Consider the following 8,276-nt stretch of genomic DNA (forward strand, 5'->3'; position numbering starts at 1 on the left):
CCTTTGCCTTTGGAGACCTGTCTTGAAAGAAGTTGCTGTGGCTGATGTCAAAGAGGTTACTGCTTATGTTCTCCTCTAAGATTTTGATAGATTCCTGCCTCACATTGAGGTCTTTTATCCATTTCGAGTTTATCTTCATGTATGGTGTAAGAGAACAGTCAAGTTTCCTTCTTCTATTTGTAGCTGTCCAATTTAAAGGAAAAAATTCTTACTCTTAGGTAAAATAAGATAAACCACAGGCCACCATGTTTGGAACTTATGTTCCCTGTGTGTGTTTCCTTTTTTTTTTTTTAAGATTTTTTAATTAATTTATTTGAGAGAGAGCATGAGAGGGGAGAAGGTCAGAGGGAGAAGCAGACTCCTCATGGAGCCAGGAGCCCAATGCAGGACTCAACCCTGGGTCTCCAGGATCATGACCTGAGCAGAAGGCATTTGCTTAACCAACGGAGCCACCCAGGTGCCCTGTATGTGTTTCAGTAGTAATCAGAGTTCTGATCTTCAGAGGAAACTTAGGTGAGATAACCTTAAAGTCCTCAAATCCTAATTACTGAATATAATTAAAATGTTAGCTTTGGTGTTGGTAATTTTTCAGTGGCTACCATGACCAACTAATCAACTATTTTTGATGAACTAATCTGCTTCTTTTTTTTTTTTTAACCAGCATTCTTGAAAGACTGAGGCCACAGGTGGATAATTTTTCTCTCTCCTACCCACTGGGGGGGATAGCAAATTACCTCATGTACATACCCTGGTCTTTGATCTCAGAACACTAGGACTAAATTTAGAAAAATAATTATAGTCTAGATAAAGCTGAGATTCTTCTTCCTAAGAGCAAAGGAATAATATAGCAAATTAATTTTAATACATTATTTCTAAAGCCTACATGGCCAGAGGTATGACATAATAAATCTGTGTTTAAATTTTAAGTTAGTCTTTAAATGTCTTTTTTAACAGAGTTAAAACATGACACAGACACAAAAAAAGTCTCCATTTTTTAATATCAGAGGAAACTATTTGTATGTGTGTATACAGACTTCACACCCATATCTGGGCTAAAGAAAATGTTGAATAATGATCTATTAAAATAAAAGAGAAAAAATATTTGAAACTTTAGAAAAAAATTCACCCCTATATAAACTTCCCTTTTCTAAACTATGTATTTTAAGTATGTTAAACTCAATCATTATTCATATTACTTTTGCTTTTGGTCTCTAGTGACCGAAGAAGTAAAAACTGTAGGGAAAAAAAAAAATTAAGAGAAAAAGTCAAGACTTTAGGAGAATAAAAATAGAGTAATTCATATTTTTCTTCCAGAAAGGCTTACTTGTGTTCTTTCTCTAAGCACACCATTTGTTGAAGGCCCAACTGCATAATTTGCAGGACCAATAGGAAATGAAAATATAGGGCCTTGGTTAAATGACTAACATGTACAAGACAACCATAGCAAAGCATGAAACCAAGTGTGAGGTTCTCCTTAGCTTGGGGCTCTGTGTGACTACCTAAGTTACACACCCATGAAACCTACTACTTAGGTATATTCCATGTAATTGCTTCTGATAGTAAGATGGCTTGTCAACTCTTTGCCTTCTTCCATTTTAAGACCACACTAGCCCTTATTAGAAAGTAGATGAATATTAATTAAAAACATTAACCATCTTCATAATTTTTGATGTGAAAGAAGAATAATGTTATAATACATTTGGTGAGTTTATTGGTTGACAGATATATTCAGGAAAATTATCCTTGGTTAATTAATTATAATACTGGCTGAAGTAAAGCCATTGATGAACTTCCTAGTTGAATTGATATCAGTTGCTCTGTAATTGATTTATTTAGATAAAATCATTTAACCCTTGTCTATTACACTTAAGACAGTATTTTATCTAATACCACTGCAATGTGGACTAAGTTTTGTTAAGTACCCACTGACAAATTGAGGCCAATTAAATGTAATAAAGAAATGAACACTATAATGTTTATATGAAAACTGTTAAATTTGATTACAGGCAGAACATATGAGTAAATTGAGAATGAGTAAAGGTCACTACCAAAAATTATGTTAGATTTATTTTTAAATTAACATAGGAAAACTATCACTTTATGGCTCATAAAAATAAATTTCACCTATATTTGACATATATCTATAATAAGTTATTAATTTCATAATTAAAATTTTAAAAACATACATGTATACAGTACATTGATTTGTTTTTTCATAGTTAATATACAACAATGGGTATATGCATGGCACAAAAAAAGTGAGGGATCATAATTGAAAGCTGGAGTCCTAGCCCAATCTAGTATCACTTCTCACAAATCTGACTGTTACCTCCATGTCACTGAATAACATGGTCTGTGTTATTTATCTTTAGATATCATCTCATAACTTACTGCTAACTTATGGCTAAGAGAGCAGATCAAATTTACCATCCTGTCACTACTCATATCATTTTAAATTTTTTACTTCTGGGATATTTCAAAGATACATTGTAACTTCTATTTTTTTTTTGTCCTAACTGGTTTACATTCCGCCTCTTGATTTGCCTCTCAGATGAAAAAAATCCCTTCATCTACCTTCTTTCTCCTTCCCATTAATCATTTTCTGGCAGTATAATCTTTGCTTTCATGTTGTCTAGGTTGATTAAAATTTACACTGCTGAATATTGAAGTTTCAGCCAAGATGAAAAACAATAAATGTTAAAATTCTATGACTTGGAACCATGCTACTTATATAGGCAGTAGTATACCGATGCCAAACTTATTTCTCTGTGGGTCAGTGTCCTAGCTCTGAGCCGCTCAAGAATGGAACTCACATCTTGTTGAAATGGATTCTGTTTTCTTACTCATCATCAAGGTTTCAAAAGTGTGATTTGTTACACCTATTTTATATTTGAATCCGGTTTGTCTAGTTTATCTTTTTCCAGAATTTCTATTTCACCTTTATGCTGTCCTTATTGACTGAAGTAATGTGAGCTTTCTTTAGCGTGGACTATTTGTTCCATACATATTTTTTGGTATCCAATCCGTTCTTTTTCTTCAAGACTATTTTTCCTTTAGATGGCACTCAACTTATGTTCTTATTTTAATATTGTATTTCAAGGTCTCCTTAGTGCACATACCAAGTCACCATTTCTGTTTTGCTGGAACTCTAGGTGAACTTCACTATTGTGGGTATAGCCTTCCTTCATTTTACTTTTCACTTGTATTTCTCCTATTAATATGTTCAGACAACTTCCTTAAAAAGAAATGAAGATAGGGAAAGAGGCAGGCAGGCAGGAAGATACACAAGTGTGAAAGACACAGGAGGAGAGAAAACATAGGAGGTAACATTTCTGTCTGGTGGTCTTGTAGACAGAGAATTTGAGGTTCCAAATTGTATTTTACAATCAAAATGTTAAAGATACACCACAATTTTATTTGTAGATTCAACTCTGATGAAAATCTGATGCAGTTCTCCTATATTTTCTCTCTAGAAACTTAATGCTCTGGATTTCAAAGTTACTTATCAAGGGGAAGATTTATTTAGTTATATTTTCCACCTATTCTCAAGAGCACTGAGCAGTCACTTTTATTGTGAAATCTGTGGGGTTTTTTTCCCCCTCAGCTTTTATAAATGACTTCTTTCCCTGCTGTAAGTATTTCTCCTTCTCCATTTTTTTCCCCTCTTTTCTGCAGATCAAATTCATGCCATTCATATATGAACGCTATTGGAAGGCTGCATTAGGCTGCTTTTCTCTCAAAATTAATCTCTCTTAGTCTTTTTTTAACTTTGAATAAAATTTCCTTTTTTTGGCATTCTTTACTGTTTTAAAAGTTTTAATTTATATAACGAGTATACAATTTTATTTTTATTTTTTAAAAGGTTTTATTTACTGATTTGACAGAGAGGGAGATCACAAGTAGGCAGAGAGACAGAGAAAGAGGGGGAAGGAGGCTCCCTGCTGAGCAGAGAGCCCAATGTGGGGCTTGATCCCAGGACCCTGAAATCATGACCCAAACTGAAGGCAGAGGCTTAACCCACTGAGCCACCCAGGTGCCCTGAGTATATAATTTTGAAACTCTCTTCCCCACCCCATCCTACTTTTTTTATAGTTCATTTTGTATAATATTCTGGCATTGTGTAACCAATACATACTTGAGTCATTCTGAAAATATGAATTTGAAATGTTTAAATTTTCTCTTGAAGCCTGCAATTCTAACTGTCTTCATTCCTTTCATGCTATTAGTTCTTTTTGGTGATTCCTTATTCTGCTGCTGATTTGCATCACGCGTGTAGCAATAAGAAGATAATTTAGGGGGCGCCTGGGTGGCTCAGTGGGTTAAAGCCTCTGCCTTCAGCTCAGGTCATGATCTCAGTGTCTCGGGAACAAGTCCCACGTCGGGCTCTCTGCTCAGCAGGGAGCCTACTTCCTCCTATCTCTGCCTGCTTCTCTGCCTACTTGTGATCTCTGTCTGTCAAATAAATAAATAAAATCTTTAAAAAAAAAAAAGAAGATAATTTAGATTCTGGAAGCAGCATCTACCATGGGATCACTCATTCTTTCAGGAATTGTGATAAATTTCTGTTGAGGTGTGTAGTTCTCCACTGACCTGGGTAAAGTCTGTCCTCTGGGTAATCTCTGTCCTCTGTGGAATCTAAAATGGCCAGATACAGGATATGGGACCAAGAGTGTGAGTGGAGGGCTGTCACCTATTCCGCTTGGTCCATATATGGACTTCCTAGAAACCACTCTCAATCCCTGCTCCCCCACCCCCACCCAAGCTTTCTGCCTGTCTTGTTTTTTTCTAGAGCTGGATCCAGGAGCCTTTCTAGATTACCTCCATGGCCACTTCCTCCTCGGCTTCATCAGTAAAGAAGTGTCCACCATCTTTTACTCTCCCATAAATAGATTTAATTATGTTACCCACTGTGCTCCCCATCCCCAGCTCACTCATACACCCTCAGATTTCTTGGCTGTGACAAGTACATTTAATGACCTTCATTTTTAAATGGGTCTAAAGATGGATACGGGTCAATATATGTGCTCAGACCTCTCTTCAACAATTATCTTTGTTCCTATTTTATCCATTCCTCTTTGAAATTTTCATTTTCTAATTTTTGATGAACTTTATTATTTTGAAGCTACTGCCTATTTAGAAAGAGCACCATAATAAGTTTCTCACTTTCTTTTTTTCCTTGTTCATTTTGTTTTTTAAATTCTATCTGTGGGACATCTCGGTGGCTCAGTGAGTTAAGCATTGGCCTTTGGCTCAGCTTGTGTTTCCTAGGTCCTGAGATGGAGTCCTGCATTGGGCTCCTTGCTCAGCAGGAAGCCTGCTTCTCCCTCTGCCTGCTGCCCCTACCCCTGCTTGTGCATGTATATTCTCTCTCTCTCTCTGACAAATAAATAAAATCTTTAAAAAAATAATAAAAACAACAAAGTCTACCCAATGGTAGTTATATGGTATTTATCTTTCTCCAGCTTCTTTCACTTAGCATTATAGTCTCTAGCTCCATGTGCACATGGCAAGATTTCATTCTTTTTATGGTTGAATAATAATCCACTGTGTGTAATACACATACACACACACAAACACACACACGTACATACACATATACACACCTTCTTTATCCATTTATCTATCTATGGACACTGGCTCCTTCCATAACTTGGCTATTGTAAGTAATGCTATAATAAACACAGGAGTGCATGTATCCCTTTGAATTAGTGTTTTTTATTTCGGGGACAAATACCCAATAGTGGGATTACTGGATCATAAGGTAGTTCTGTCTTTAACTTTCTAAGGAAATTTCATACTGTTTTCCACAGTGGCTGCATTTCTACCAACAGTGTACCAAGTGTCCTTTTCCCCTGTATTGTCAGCAACACATGTTGTTCCTTAATTTTTGTTTTCAGTCCTTCTAACAGGGATGAGGTGGCATCTCATTATGGTTTTGATATGCATTTTCCTGGTCATGAGTGAAGTTGAGCATATTTCCATGTATCTGTTGGCCATCTAGATGTCTTCTTTGGGAAAAAATGTTCATATCTTCTGCCAATTTCTTAACCGGATTATTTGGTTTTGGGTGTTGAGTTGTAGAAATTTTCTATAGGCATTGATAAGGTTTAAAAATCCAACTTGAACAGTCTGACAGTCAAAAGTAAGTTACATGTCATAAGGTGAATATTAACTTTTTGAAAAAAAAAATGAAATTTATTCTTAGAACAGTAAATTTCAGGAACATATCTTAAAGTTTTATAACAACCAAAAGTATAACATTTATACATAATAAGCCATGTAATATTTCTTCCTACACATTAAAAAAAAATTCTAAAATTCTTGTTCCTCTAATTTCACACAGTGGTCCTTCTAGAGTAATTACAATCAAGTTGTTTATTTTTTTTGTTTTGTTCTTATAATCATTTAAAAAAACAGTATATACATTTTTTTTTTTTAAAGATTTTATTTGTCAGAGAGAGAGAGAGAGAGAGAGAGAGCGCGAGAGTGAGCACAATCAGATAGAGTGGCAGGCAGAGGCAGAGGGAGAAGCAGGCTCCCTGCTGAGCAAGGAGCCCAATGTGGGACTCGATCCCAGGACGCTGGGATCATGACCTGAGCCGAAGGCAGCGGCTTAACCCACTGAGCCACCCAGGCGTCCCCAGTATATACATTTTAAAAATACATATTTATAGGTGCAATGTTTGGCACAACTGGCTAACCATCTGACTCTCAGTTTTGGCTCAGGTTGTGATCTCAGGGCCATAAGATTGAACTCAGCATTGGGCTCCTTGCTCAGCAAGGAGTTGGCTTCAGATTCTCTGTCCTTCTCCTTTGTCCCACCCCCTTAAACTTCCTCTCCCTCTCACTAAAACAAGTAAATCTTAAAAAAATACATATTTAGGGGCTCCTGGGTGGGTCAGTGGGTTAAAGCCTCTGCCTTCAACTCAGGTATGATCCCAGGGTCCTGGGATCGAGCCCCACATTAGGCTCTCTGCTCAGCTGGGAGCCTGCTTCCTTGCCTCTCTCTCTGCCTGCTTCTCTGCCTACTTGTGACATCAATCTGTCAAATAAATAAAAAAAAACTTTAACAAAAAAACCAAAAACTTATTTATACATGTGTATATATGTTTATGTGTATGTGTGTGTGTGTGTGTGTGTGTGTGTGTGTGTGTATTTATCAATTACTAAATGCAACTGGATTGTGTGGACAAAGACTAAACCATTACCTGCTAATAATGATGTAGTTTTATTTATAGGGGGAAAATCACAATTGACTGATATTAATCCCTCGTAAATTTTTCCGATTTCAGACAGGTGTGAAACACATTTTTCTTCCTCTCTTTTTAAAATTATGTTATGTTATTCACCATAAAATACATCATTAGTTTTTGATACAGTGTTCCAAGATTCATCATTTATGTATAACACCCAGTGCTCCATGCAATATGTGCCCTCCTTAATACCCACCACCAGCCTTCCCCTCCTCCCACCCCCTCCCCTCTAAAACCCTCAGTTTGTTTCTCAGAGTCCACAGTCTCTCATGGTTTGTCTCCCCCTCTGATTTCCCCCAATTCACTTTTCCTTTCTTTCTCCTAATGACCTCCATGTTATTCCTTATGCTTCACAAGTAAGTGAAACCAAATGATAATTGACCTTCTCTGCTTGACTTATTTCATTCAGCATAATCTCCTCCAGTCACTTTTATGTTGATGTAAAAGATGGGTACTCATCCTTTCTGATGACAGAGTCGGTTTTTTTCTTTTTATGCACTATCACCCAGTCAAGGTTGTCTGATCACCAGCTTCAAATTTATACACTCCAAAGCTGGGTGTATTTTTCTATTTAGATAAATTTGAAGACCTGTCATATTGGCCATTTAAGGGTCCAGATTAAAGCCATGCTTTAAGAAGTGGGTTTGGGGATGAGTCAAGATGGCGGAGAAGTAGCAGGCTGAGACTACTTCAGGTAGCAGGAGATCAGCTAGATAGCTTATCTAAATATTGCGAACACCTACAAATCCAACGGGAGATCGAAGAGAAGAAGAACAGCAATTCTAGAAACAGAAAATCAACCACTTTCTGAAAGGTAGGACTGGCGGAGAAGTGAATCCAAAGCGACGGGAAGATAGACCGTGGGAGGAGGGGCTGGCTCCCGGCAAGCGGCGGAGCAATGGAGCACAAAATCAGGACTTTGAAAAGTCTATTCCGTTGAGGGATATCACTCCAGAGGCTTAACCGGGTGAAGCCCACGTGGCCTCAGGTCCTGCAGGGTCACAGAAGGATCGGGGGTGTCTG

The sequence above is a fragment of the Enhydra lutris genome, unplaced genomic scaffold (genome assembly GCF_002288905.1).
Source record: "Enhydra lutris kenyoni isolate GAN:26980312 unplaced genomic scaffold, ASM228890v2 scaffoldscaffold9, whole genome shotgun sequence".
Classification (NCBI taxonomy): domain Eukaryota; kingdom Metazoa; phylum Chordata; class Mammalia; order Carnivora; family Mustelidae; genus Enhydra; species Enhydra lutris.